Here is a 14,217-nt window from a genome sequence, read left to right as displayed (position 1 = left end):
TTTGTTATTCCTCTTCTAATTTACTCCCATGATTAGGAAGGCATATATTCTATTTTTAATTCTTTTCATTACATTAATATTTCTCAAAAAATTCCATATATCAAAAATTATTAGGGTAAAAAAATAGACTTTGCATCATAATCTCCTTTTGATTATTTCCCCACTCTATATAAGAGGGGGAATGTAACACATTTTTACTTATTCCTTTTGTCAGATTTTAAAACTATAATGTGTATTTTTGGAGCCACATTAATATTATTTAAGCTTGTTAAATAAATTATAATTTTATTTTTACACAATACTATTTTTATGCAATACTATTTTTATTCAATTTTGTAACAAATGTAAAACAATTAAACTGAAATCTATGTTTAATTTAATTCAATGTTGACTGCCAGTGTTTGTAGAAGTATTAGCTGGATGATAGTTTCTAAAGCTAAATAACAGATCATTGTCTTCAAATAATGTAGAGTCTAATGGCTTTATTTCAATGGTATTGCTCTTTCTTGTTCTCTATTTTGGTTGAAAACACTCTGAAGCTTTGAGTTAAGTCCATTCTTAATCTCTTAATTTAGGTACTTTATAGAAAGTATAAAGGCATTCCAGTGAAGATGGTGGAGTCAGAGGAGCCTAACTGCACCTTGTCCCATGGATACAACTAGATAACAGACACATCAGTGTCAATAACCCAGAAAATGGTCCAAAGACTGATAGAACAGACTCTTCACAGCTAAATGTAGACAAGAGTCCACATCAAAGAGGGTAGGAAGGGTAGAGACCAGGTCAGGAGCTAAATAGACCAGCAGGAATGTCCTCAAGAGAGAGGCACTTTGTAGGCATGGAGAAGGGAGAGAAACAGATCCTCACACCTGAAACTCCAGGCACAGGGAGCTAGAATGAGGAAGATGAATCCCTATAACATTTGGCTTTGAAAACCAGAGAGGCCAAATTTTTGAGTTCTTACAATCAGTGGGGCTTAAAAGCTGGAATTTAAAAAATCTGTAGGCTTCTAGGAAACCTGGGAGGGGAAGGGAAACTGAATCCCCACCCTTAAAGAGACAACACAACAAACAGCCCCACAGAGATACATCACAGAAGCAGCAGTTTTGAAAAATACCTATGGTATATGGGAGGGAGATTTGTTTACTAATGTCAGAGAGTGTGCTGGAGAGGCAAGGATCATTGGGAGACTTCTCCAGCAACAAGGGTTGGTATGGGCCATTTCCCTCCCCTACTTCCCAGCCTAGACACAGGGACAACCTGTGGGAACCACCACAGCACACTTACCACCTAACTTGCTAACAGTGTGAGTCACACCATCTCGTTCTGCAGACACGGCCGTTCCAGCCAGGCCTTAGCTCCAGGTTACCTCCTACAGCACACTGGACAAAACATTGCTACACCCTGCTTCCCAACCCTGGGGATTCTTCAGATCTGCCTAGATCTCACCTGGCCTGCCTAGGTCCTTGGCAGCTACAGATCCCCTCCTGCCAGTGCAGAAATTACTGGCACTGCATGCCCCACCTGTGAAGTTTCATGCTGTTTGATGCTATTGCATCATTGGCACATGCCTGGTCTGACTGAACTTAAGCCCAGGTGGTCCAAGACTGTCCACTAATAGGGGACCAAACTCTGCCCACAATAGGCAAAGAGAGCCATCACAGATAACTGGACTGAAGGCAAAAGCAGCTCAGCCACAACAGCAGAGTGCACACAACACACACACAGGAAACACCCCTGAAGTGCCAGGTTCTGGTGAACAGGGGACATTACACTGCAGGTCACTACAGGATCTCTTCTTCATAAGGCCACTATGTTCAAGTTCAGGAGACATACCTTACTTCCATAACACACAGAAACAGACACAGAGGGAGACAAAATGAAAATTCAGAGCAGTATGTCCCAAATGAAAAAAAAAAAAAAAAAAGGACAAAAATCACAGCAAGAGACCTAAATGAAATGGATATAAGTAACATGCCTGATAGAGAATATAAAGTAATCATCATAAAGATACTCACTGGATTTGAGAAAAAAGTGGAGGACTTCAGTGAGACCCTTAACAAAGGGACAGGAAACATAAAAAGGAAACAGAAATGAAGAACTCAATAAATGAAATTAAAAATACACTAGATGCATTCATCAGTTGATGGACACTAGATGCAATGTATAGAAGATTAATGGAAGCATAAGAACAGATCAATTACCTGGAGAACAGAGTCATCAAAGGCAAACTAAACAGGAGAGACAAAAAATAATAAAATATGAAAATAGACTAAGGGAATACAGTGACACCATTAAGCATAATAACATTCACATTATAAGGATCCTAGAAGGAGAAATGAGATAAAGGGAACAGAATGTCCTTGAAGAAATAATAGCTGAAAACTTCCATAATCTGGGGAAGGAAATATACCCAGATCCAGGAGGCAGAGAGAGCCCTCAAGAAAATCAACTCAAGGAGGTCCACACCAAGACACACAGTAATTAAAATGGCAAAAAGTAGTGATAAAGAGAGAAATTAAAAGCAGCAAAAGGAAAGAAAACAGTTACATACAAGGGAAACCCCATAAGACTATCCGCTCATTTTTTAGCAGAAATTTTGCAGGCCAGAAGAGAGTGGCATGACATATTCAAAGTGCTGAAAGAAAAAATCTGCAGCCAAGAATACTCTATTGAGCAAAGCTATCTTTCAGAATGGGGGGGGGGGGAGAGGTTTCCCAGACAAACAAAAGCTAAGGTAATTCATGACCAGTAAACCAGCCCTACAAGAAATGTTAAAGGGGACTTGAGTGGAAAGGAAAGACCATAAGAAGGAGTAAGAAAATTAGAAGCACAAAAGCAGTAAAATCAAGTATATCTATAAAAATCAGTAAAAGGATTCACAAAATAAAAGGATGTAAAGTATAACCCTATATACCTAAAACATGGAGGTGAAAGAAGTAAAGAATGGATTCAAACTTAAGTGACCATCAACTTAATATAGACTGCTATACGTATAAGATGTTATATCCAAACCCAATGGTAACCACAAATCAAAAACCACTAACAGATAGACAAACAATAGAGAGGAAGGAATCCAAGTATATCAGTAAAGAAAGCTAGCAAACCATGAGAGAAGAGAGCAAGAAAGGAAAAGAGTAGAACTACAAAAACCATAAAACAAGTAACAAAATGGCTATATGTACATACCTATCAATAATTACTTTGAATGTAAATGGACTAAATGCTCCAATCAAATACACAGGGTGATGGAATGGATTAAATAAAAAAGATACATTTATATTCTGTCCACAAGAGACACATTCCATATCTAAAGACACATACAGATTGAAAGTGAAGGGGTGAAAAAGCACTTATTATGCAAATGGAAGTGAAAAGAAAACCAGGGTAGCAATACTTATATCAGACAAAATAGACTTTAAAACAAAGACAGTAAAAAGAGAAAAAGAAGAACAACACATTATCATAAAAGAAATAATCTAACAAGATACAAACATTGTAAATATTTATGCATCCAACATGGGAGTACCCAAATACATAAAGCAGCTTATAACATACATGAAGTAGTCAATAATAATAGAATAATAATAGGTGATTTTAACACCCTACTTATATCAATGAATAGATCATCCAAACAGAAAAATCACAAAGGAAACAATGGCTTTGAATGACATATTGGAAGGATGGATTTAGCAGACATGTTCAAAATAATTCATCCTGAAACAATACACGTTCTTCTCAAGTGCACATGGAACCATCTCCAGAATAGATCACATATTAAGCCACAAAACAGTCTCAACAAATTCAAAAAGATTGAAGTCACACTGTGCATCTTTTCCAACCAAAATGTTAGAAATTAACCACAAGAAAAAATCTGGAAAGAGCATAAATACATAGATGTTAATTAAGTTATCTGATTTGTTAGTATGTAATTGGCTATAGTAATCTGTTATCACATTATGTATTTCTGTGGTTATGTGTTGTATTGTTTTTCTCTTCCATTTCTCACTTTGGTTTTTGAGTATACTCTCTTTTTTTCTTAGCTAATGTAGTTAAAGCATTGCAATTTTATTTATTTTTTGGAAAAGCTGGTCATTACTATTAAAAAAATAACATGCTACCACACAATGTGGGTCAACCAAGAAATCAAAGAGGAAATAAAAAATACTGGAAACAAATGAAAATGAAAACATGACAATCCAAAATCTTTGGGATGCAGCAAAAGTTATTCTAAGAGAAAGTTTATGGCTATATAGGCCTACCTCAAAAACAAAAAAAAAATCTCAAATAAAAAAACCTAACCTTACACCTAAAGAGCTAGAAAAAGAAGAACACAAACAAAATCCAAAACCAGTAGAAGGAAGAAAATAAAAAAGAGTAGAGCAAAAACAAAATAGAAACTAAAAAAAAATAATAATAGAACAAATCAATGAAATCAGGAGCTGGTTCTTTGCAAAGATCAATAAAATTGATAAACCTTTAGCCAGACTCATTCAAAAAAAAAGGGAGAGAGAGGGTCCAAATAAAATTAGGAATGAAAGAGATATAACAGACACCACAGAAATACAGAAGATCATAAGAGGATATGAAAAAAATTACAAAGCAACAAATTGGACAACCTAGAAGAAATGGATAAATTCCTAAAAACATATCACCTACCAAAACTGAAGCACGAAGAAATAGAAAATTTGAACAGACTGATTAACAGCAAAGAAATTGAATCTGTAATAAAAAAAACTCCCAATAGGCAGATCCTGCACTGGAGGAGACACACACAGCTGACATTGTCTTCTTCCCATGACTCTTATAGCCGTTTCTCTCCTGGCCATAATGGCAACTCTTAAGAAAAAACTGAGTGCACCAGTTGCAGAAGAAGCAACCAATCCAAACAATAAGATCACTGTAGTGGGTGTTGGACAAGTTGGTATGGCATGTGCCATCAGCATTCTGGGAAAGTCTCTGGTAGATGAACTTGCCCTTGTGGATGTTTTGGAAAATAAATTCAAAGGAGAAATGATGGATCTGCAACATGGGAGCTTATTTCTTCAGACACCTACAATTGTGGCAGATAAAGATTATTCTGTGACTGCCAATTCTAAGATTTTGGTGGTAACTGTGGAAGTCCACCAGCAGGAGGGAGAGAGCCACCTCAATCTGGTGCAGAGGAATGTTCATTTCTTCAAATTCATTATTCCTCAGATAGTCAAGTATAGTCCTGATTGTATCATAATTTGTGGTTTCCAACCCAGTGGATATTCTTACATATGTTACCTGGAAACTATGTGGCCTACACAAGCATCCTGTGATTGGAAATGGGTGTGATCTGGATTCTGCTAGATTTCACTATCTTATGGCTGAAAAACATGGCATTCATTCAACTGCCATGGATGCATTTTGGGAGAACATGGAGACTCACATGTGGCTGTGTGGAGTGGAGTGAATGTGGCAGGCATTTCTCTCCAGGAACTTAATCCAGAAATGAGAACTGACAATGACAGTGAAAACTGGAAAGAAGTGAATAAGATGGTAGTTGAAAGTGCCTATGAAGTCATCAAGCTAAAAGGATATACCAACGGGGCTATTGGATTAAGTGTGGCTGATCTCACTGAATCCATGCTTAAAAATCTATCCAGGATACATCCAGTGGCAACAATAGTGAAGGGAATGTATGGCATTAAGAATGAAATGTTCCTGAGCCTCCCATGTATCCTGAATGCTCAGAGATTAATCAGTGTTATCAATCAGAAGCTAAAGGATGATAAGATTCCTCAGCTCAAGAAAAGTACAAATACCTTATCGGACATCCAGAAAGACCTAAAAGACCTGTGACTTCTGGCTTCTAGGCTATAGAAATTTAAAACTATAATGTGATTAACCATGAGCCTTTAGTTTTTCATCCATATACATGGATCACAGTTTGTTTTTATCTTCCTAAATATATTAATCTGGGTTCACAGAATCAATGCCCATGCTTGGTTTAATGCTTGCAATAGGAGCCCTTGAACAAATAAGATTAATTATTGTACTGTGTTTCTAAAAATAAAAAACAAAACAAACAACAACAACAACAACAAAACTAAAGTCCAGGACCAGAAGTTTTCACAGGTGAATTCTACCAAACATTTAATGAAAAGTTCACAGCTATTCTTCTCAAACTATTCTAAAAAATAGAAGATGAAGGAAAGGTTCCAAATTCATTATATGAGACCAGAATTACCTTGATACTAAAACCAGATAAAGACACTGCAAAAAAGAGATCTTTATCTCTGATGAACATAGAGACAATAATCCTCAACAAAATATTAGCAAACCAAATCCAACAATACATTAAAAACATCATTCACTATGATCATATGAGATTTATTCCTGTTATGCAAGAGTGGTTCAATATTTGCCAATCAGTCAACATGACACATCACATTAGCAAAACTAAGGATAAAAACCATATGATCATTTCAATAGATGCAGAGAAAGCATTTGACAAAATACAACATAGATTCATGGTAAAAACCCTCAACAAATTAGGGTTAGATGGAACATACCTCAACATAATAAAGGCCATATATGAAAAAACCAACAGTGAACATCAAACTCAATGAAGAAAAACAGAGCTTTTTCCCGAAGATCAGGAACAAGACAAGGACGTCCACTCTCACCACTTTTATTTAACATAATACTACATAGAAGTCCTAACCACAGCACTCGGATAAGAAAATGAAACAAAAGACATCCAAATTAGTAAGGAAGAAGTAAAACTTTCATTATTTGCAGATGCCATGATACTATATATAGAAAACCCTAAAAACTCCACCAAAAAACTAGTGGAACTGATAAATGAATTCAGTAAGGTCACAAGATACAAAATCAATATACAGAAATCTGTTGCATTTCTGTACACTAATAATGAAGCAGCAGAAAGAAATTAAGAAAACAATCCCATTTACAATTGCACCAAAAATAATAAAATACCTAGGATTAAACTTAACCAAGGAGGTAAAAGAACTATACCACAAACAAATGGAAAGATATCTCATGCTCATGAATTGGAAGAACAAACATTAAAATGACCACACTACCCAAAGCAATCTACAGACTTAATGCAATCTCGATCAAAATACCAATAGCATTTTTTTCACAGAACTAGAAAAAATAATCTTAAAATTTGTATGGAACCATAAAAGACCCTGAATAGGCAAAGCAATCTTAAAAAGAACAAAACTAGGAGGAGCAAGATGGTGGAGGAATAGGAGACCTAAATTTCGTCTGGTCCCAGGAATTCAGCTAGATAGGGATCAAACCATTCTGAACAACTATGAACTCAACAGGAGATCGAAGAAAAGAACAGCAGCAACTCTCTGGACAGAAAAGCGACCACTTTCTGGAAGGTAGGACGTGCGGAGAAGTGAATCTGAGGCAATATTTGGGAAGCTAGACGGCGGGGGAGGGGGCCTCCGTTAGCCGCTACTGACAAGTGATAGAGCCGCAGAGCACAAAATTGGAACTTTTAGAAGTCTGCTCCGCTGAGGGACGCCACTCCAGTGGCTGAGCAGGGGGTGGAACACTCACTGGGACAGTGTGGTCTCAGGACCCTCGGGGTCACAGAAAGACCAGGGGTACCTGAGTGCCACAGAGTTCCCAGGTATCGGAGCAGGGAAGCCAGCTGCAGAGACGGAGCCGAGGAGTGGGCTCTCAGCTCGGGGTTGCCACAAACCGTGATCGCGGCGCAGTCGGACACCTGCTCTTCCAGCAGGGACCCAACAAGTGGCAGATCCGGGGAGACTCCCCTTCTTTCCCACCAGGAGGAGCGGCGCAGGAGTGCACTGCAGGGATCTGCTGAGTTTGGAGACTCCACACGGGGTCGTGTGCCAGACATAGAAACACTCGGTCACAGGCCGGGTGAGCACGGAGTGTGGCCGGAGACTGGGGAGATGGGAGTGATTGACTGCTTTTCTCTGGGGGTGCACTGAGGAGTGGGGACCCAAGTTCTCAGCTCCTCTGGGCGGAGACTGGGAGGCCGCCATTTTCATTCTCCTCCTCCAAAGCTGTACGGAAAGCTTGCAGGGAACAAAAGCTCCCAAGAGCAAACCCGAGCAGATTACTTAGCCCAGACCCGGCAAGGGCGGGGCAATTCCACCTCCAGCAAAGACATTTGGGAACCATGGCAACAGGCCCCTCCCCCAGAAGATCAGCAAGAACAGCCAGCCAAGACCAAGTTTACCAATCAATGAGAATGGCAGAACTCCACCGCTAGGGGATTACAGCACATAGAATTCATGGCTTTTCCCCCCTGATTCGTTAGTCTTTCAAAGTTAATTTTTTAAATTTTTTTTTTATTTTTGAATTTTTCTTTTTCCCTTTTTCAACCAATATCAATCCCTTTATAAAAAATTTTTTTATTTTTCATTTTTAGAGTCATAGTCTATCCCTTCATAGTAGTTAACCTTATATTTGGTATATACATATATATATATAAGTTGCTCTCTCTTTAAAATCTTGGGATATAGTTTCTTCTAACAGACCAAAATATACCCTAAATCTCGTGTATGGCTTTGTTCTAGTCTCCTGCCTGATCATATTCTCCCTTTTTTTTTTTTTTTAAATTCCTCTTCTTTCTTTTTTCAACCAACTTCCTATCTTATCAATTCCTTTTATAAACTCTTCTATAATTTTCATCTTTACAGTCATATTTCATCAGTTCGTCATATTTACCATTATTTTTGTACCTATATACGCTTTTATTTCTTTAAAATTTTGGGAGACACTTTCTTCTAACAGACCAAAATATGCCCAAAATCTAGTCTGTGGCACTGATCTATGCACCAGCCTGATCATATTTGATCATATTCTTTTTTTTTTCCTTTTTTTCTTTTTTTTTTTCTTTTTTCTTTCTTTCCCTTTCTTTTCCCCTGGTTTCAGGTCTCTTCTGATTTGTTTAGTGTATATTTTTCTGGGGTCGTTGTTACCCTGTTAGCATTCTGTTCTCTCATTCATCTACTGTCCTCTGGACAAAATGACAAGACGGAAAAAAATCACCTCAAAAAAAAGAACAGGAGGCAGTACCGACTGCCAGGGACCTAATCAATACGGACATTAATAAGATGGTGGAACTGGAGTTCAGAATGAGGATTTTAAAGATACTAGCTGGGCTTGAAAAAAGCATGGAAGATATTAGAGAAACCCTCTCTGGAGAAATAAAAGAATTCTTCTAAAATCTAACCAAGTCAAAATCAAAAAGGCTACTAATGAGGTGCAATAAAAAATGGAGGCTCTAACTGCTAGGATAAATGAGGCAGAAGAGAGAATTAGTGATACAGAAGACCAAATGATGGAAAATAAAAAAGCTGAGAAAAAGAGAGAGAAACAACTACTGGATTATGAGAGCAAAATTTGAGAGATAAGTGATACCATAAGATGAAACAATATCAGAATAATTGGGATCCCAGAAGAAGAAGAAAGAGAGAGAGGGGAAAAAGGTATATTGGAGCAAATTATAGCAGAGAACTTCCCTAATTTGGGGAAGGAAACAGGCATCAAAATCCAGGAGGCACAGAGAACCCCCCTCAAAATCAATAAAAATAGGTCAACACCCTGACATCTAATAGTAAAACTTACGAGTCTCAGAGACAAAGAGAAAATACTGAAGGCAGCTCAGGATAAGAGATCTGTAACCTACAATGGTAAAAACATTAGATTGGCAACAGACCTATCCACAGAGACCTGGCAGGCCAGAAAGGACTGGCATGATATATTCAGAGCACTAAATGAGAAAAATATGCAGCCAAGAATACTATATCTAGCTAGGCTGTCACTGAAAATAGAAGGAGAGATAAAAAGCTTCCAGGACAAACAAAAACTAAAGGAATTTGCAAACACAAAACCAGTCCTACAAGAAATATTGAAAGGGGTCCTCTAAGCAAAGAGAGAGCCTAAAAGTAACACAGACCAGAAAGGAACACAGACAATATACAGTAACAGTCACCTGACAGGCAATACAGTGGCACTAAAATCATACCTTTCAATAGTTACCCTGAATGTAAATGGGCTAAATGCTCCAATCAAAAGACTCAGGGTATCAGAATGGATAAAAAAACAAGGTGCATCGATATGCTGTCTGCAAGAGACTCCTTTTAGACCCAAAGACACCCCCAGATTGAAAGTGAGGGGGTGGAAAACCATTTACCATGCTAATGGACACCAAAAGAAAGCTGGGGTGGTAATCCTTATATCAGACAAATTAGATTTTAAACCAAAGACTATAATAAGAGATGAGGAAGGACACTATATCATACTTAAAGGATCTATCCAACAAGAAGATCTAACAATTGTAAATATCTATGCCCCTAACATGGGAGCAGCCAATTATATAAGCCAATTAATAACCAAAGCAAAGAAACACATCAAAAACAATACAATAATAGTGGGGGACTTTAACACCCCCCGCACTGAAACGGACAGATCATCTAAGCAAAAGATCAACAAGGAAATAAAGACTTTAAATGACACACTGGACCAAATGGACTTCACAGATATATTCAGAACATTCCATCCCAAAGCAACAGAATACACATTCTTCTCTAGTGCCCATGGAACATTCTCCAGAATAGATCACATCCTAGGTCACAAATCAGGTCTCAACTGGTACCAAAAGATTGGGATCATTCCCTGCCTATTTTCGGACCACAATGCTTTCAAACTAGAACTCAATCACAAGAGGAAAGTCAGAAAGAACTCAAATACATAGAGGCTAAAGAGCATCCTACTAAAGAATGAATGGGTCAACCAGGAAATTAAAGAAGAATTTAAAAAATTCATGGCAACAAATGAAAATGAAAACACAACTGTTCAAAAATCTTTGGGATGCAGCAAAGGCAGTCCTAAGAGGAAAGTATATAGCAGTACAAGCCTTTCTCAAGAAACAAGAAGGGTCTCAAATACACAACCTAACCCTACACCTAAAGGAGCTGGAGAAAGAAGAGCAAATAAAGCCTAAACCCAGCAGGAGAAGAGAAATAATAAAGAACAGAGCAGAAATCAATGAAATAGAAACCAAAAGAACAGTAGAACAGATCAACGAAACTAGGAGCTGGTTCTTTGAAAGAATTAACAAGATTGATAAACCCCTGGCCAGACTTACCAAAAGAAAAGAGAAAGGACCCAAATAAATAAAATCATGAATGAAAGAGGAGAGATCACAACCAACACCAAAGAAATACAAACAATTATAAGAACATATATTTATATGCCAGCAAATTAGATAATCTGGAAGAAATGGATGCATTCCTAGAGATGTATAAACTACCAAAACTGAACCAGGAAGAAACAGAAAACCTGAACAGACCCATAACCACTAAGGAAATTGAAGCAGTCATCAAAAATCTCCCAACAAACAAGTGCCCAGGGCCAGATGGCTTCCCAGGGGAATTCTAACAAACATTTAAAGAAGAATTAATACCTATTCTTCTGAAACTGTTCCAAAAAATAGAAATGGAAGGAAAACTTCCAAACTCGTTTTATGAGGCCACCATTAGCTTGATCCCAAAACCAGACAAAGACCCCATCAAAAAGGAGAATTACAGACCAATATCCTTGATGAACATGGATGCAAAAATTCTCACCAAAATACTAGCCAACAGGATCCAACAGTACATTAAAAGGATTATTCACCACAACCAAGTGGGATTTATCCCTGGGCTGCAAGGTTGGTTCAACATCCGCAAATCAATCAACGTGATACAATACATTAATAAAAGAAAGAACAAGAACCATATGATCCTATCAATAGATGCAGAAAAAGCGTTTGATAAAGTACAGCATCCTTTCTTGATTAAAACTCTTCAGAGTGTAAGGATAGAGGGTACATACCTCAATACCATAAAAGCCATCTATGAAAAACCCACAGCGAATATCATTCTCAATGGAGAAAAACTGAGAGCTTTCCCCCTAAGGTCAGGAACACGACAGGGATGTCCACTATCACCACTGCTATTCAACATAGTACTAGAAGTCCTAGCCACAGCAATCAGACAACAAAAAGAAATAAAAGGCATCTGAATCAGCAAAGAAGTCAAACTCTCACTCTTTGCAGATGATATGATACTTTATGTGGAAAACCCAAAAGACTCCACCCCAAAACTGCTAGAACTCATACAGGAATTCAGTAAAGTGGCAGGATATAAAATCAATGCACAGAAATCAGTGGAATTCCTATACACCAACAACAAGACAGAAGAAAGAGAAATTAAGGAGTGGATCCCATTTACAATTGCACCCAAAACCATAAGATACCTAGGAATAAATCTAACCAAAGAGGCAAAGAATCTGTACTCAGAAAACTATAAAATACTCATGAAAGAAATTGAGGAAGACACAAAGAAGTGGAAAAACATTCCATGCTCATGGATTGGAAGAACAAATATTGTGAAGATGTCAATGCTACCTAGAGCAATCTACACATTCAATGCAATCCGTATCAAAATACCATCCACTTTTTTCAAAGAAATGGAACAAATAATCCTAAAATTTGTATGGAACCAGAAAAGACCCCAAATAGCCAGAGGAATTTTGAAAAAGAAAAGCAAAGCTGGTGGCATCACAATTCCAGACTTGAAGCTCTATTACAAAGCTGTCATCATCAAGACGGTATGGTACTAGCACAAAAACAGACACATAGATCAATGGAACAGAATAGACAGCCCAGAAATGGACCCTCAACTCTATGGTCAACTAATCTTTGACAAAGCAGGAAAGAATGTCCAATGGAAAAAAGAAAGTCTCTTCAACAAATGGTGTTGGGAAAATTGGACAACCACATGCAGAAGAATGAAACTGGACCATTTCCTTACACCACACACAAAAATAGACTCAAAATGGTTGAAAGACCTAAATGTGAGACAGGAGTCCATCAAAATCCTAAAGGAGAACATAGGCAGCAACCTCTTTGACCTCAGCCGCAGCAACTTCTTCCCAGAAACATCGCCAAAGGCAAGGGAAGCAAGGGCAAAAATGAACTACTGGGATTTCATCAAGATAAAAAGCTTTTGCAAAGCAAAGGAAACAGTCAACAAAACCAAAAGACAACTGACAGAATGGGAGAAGATATTCGCAAATGACATATCAGATAAAGGGCTAGTATCCAAAATCTATAAAGAACTTATCAAACTCAACACCCAAAGAACAAATGATCCAATCAAGAAATGGGCAGAAGACATGAACAGACATTTTTCCAAAGAAGACATCCAAATGGCCAACAGACACATGAAAAAGTGCTCAATATCCCATGGCGTCAGGGAAATCCAAATCAAAACCTCAATGACATACCACCTCACACCAGTCAGAATGGCTAAAATTAACAAGTCAGGAAACGACAGATGTTGTCGGGGATGCGGAGAAAGGGGAACCCTCCTATACTGTTGGTAGGAATGGAAGCTGGTGCTGCCACTCTGGAAAACAGTACAGAGGTTCCTCAAAAAGTTGAAAATAGAGATGCCCTACAACCCAGCAATTGCACTACTGGGTATTTACCCCAGAGATACAAATGAGGTGATCCGAAGGGGTACGTGCAGCCCGATGTTTATAGCAGCAATGTCCACAATAGCCAAACTATGGCAAGAGCCAAGATGTCCATCGAGAGATGAATGGATAAAGAAGATGTGGTATATACATACATATATATACACAATGGAATATTATACAGCCACCAAAAGGAATGAAATCTTGCCATTTGCAACGACGTGGATGGAACTGGAGGGTATTATGCTGAGCGAAATATGTCAATCAGAGAAAGACATGTATCATATGACCTCACTGATATGAGGAATTCAGAATCTCAGGAAACAAACTGAGGGTTGCTGGACTGGTGGGGGTGGCAGGGATGGGGTGGCTGGGTGATAGACATTGGGGAGGGTATGTGCTATGGTGAGCGCTGTGAATTGCGTAAGACTGATGAATCACAGACCTGTACCTCTGAAACAAATAATACATTTTATGTTAAAAAAAAAAAAATAGAAGGTAGTAGGAAGGGAGAAATGAAGGGGGGGAATCGGTGGGGGAGCAAACCATGAGAGACTATGGACTCTGAGAAACAAACTGAGGGTTCTAGAGGGGAGGGGGGTCAGGGAATGGGTTAGCCTGGTAATGGGTATTAAAGAGGGCAACTACTGAATGGAGCACTGGGTGTTATACGCAAACAATGAATCATGGAACACTACATCAAAAACT

General features: G+C 38.2%; 1 protein-coding gene and 1 pseudogene across 1 annotated transcript in view; one reads left to right on the top strand and one right to left on the bottom strand.

The window, feature by feature from the left end:
- Positions 1–14,217, bottom strand: part of TMEM232 (transmembrane protein 232) — a 248,137-nt gene that overhangs the window by 42,699 nt on the left and 191,221 nt on the right. The window lies entirely within an intron of this gene.
- LOC116632186 lies at positions 4,831–5,829 on the top strand (annotated as a pseudogene).

The sequence above is a fragment of the Phoca vitulina genome, unplaced genomic scaffold, assembly GCF_004348235.1.
Source record: "Phoca vitulina isolate PV1807 unplaced genomic scaffold, GSC_HSeal_1.0 scaffold6, whole genome shotgun sequence".
In the NCBI taxonomy this organism is placed as follows: Eukaryota; Metazoa; Chordata; class Mammalia; order Carnivora; family Phocidae; genus Phoca; species Phoca vitulina.
Note: the sequence above shows the minus strand (reverse complement) of the source record. Positions and strands in the feature narration are given on the sequence as shown.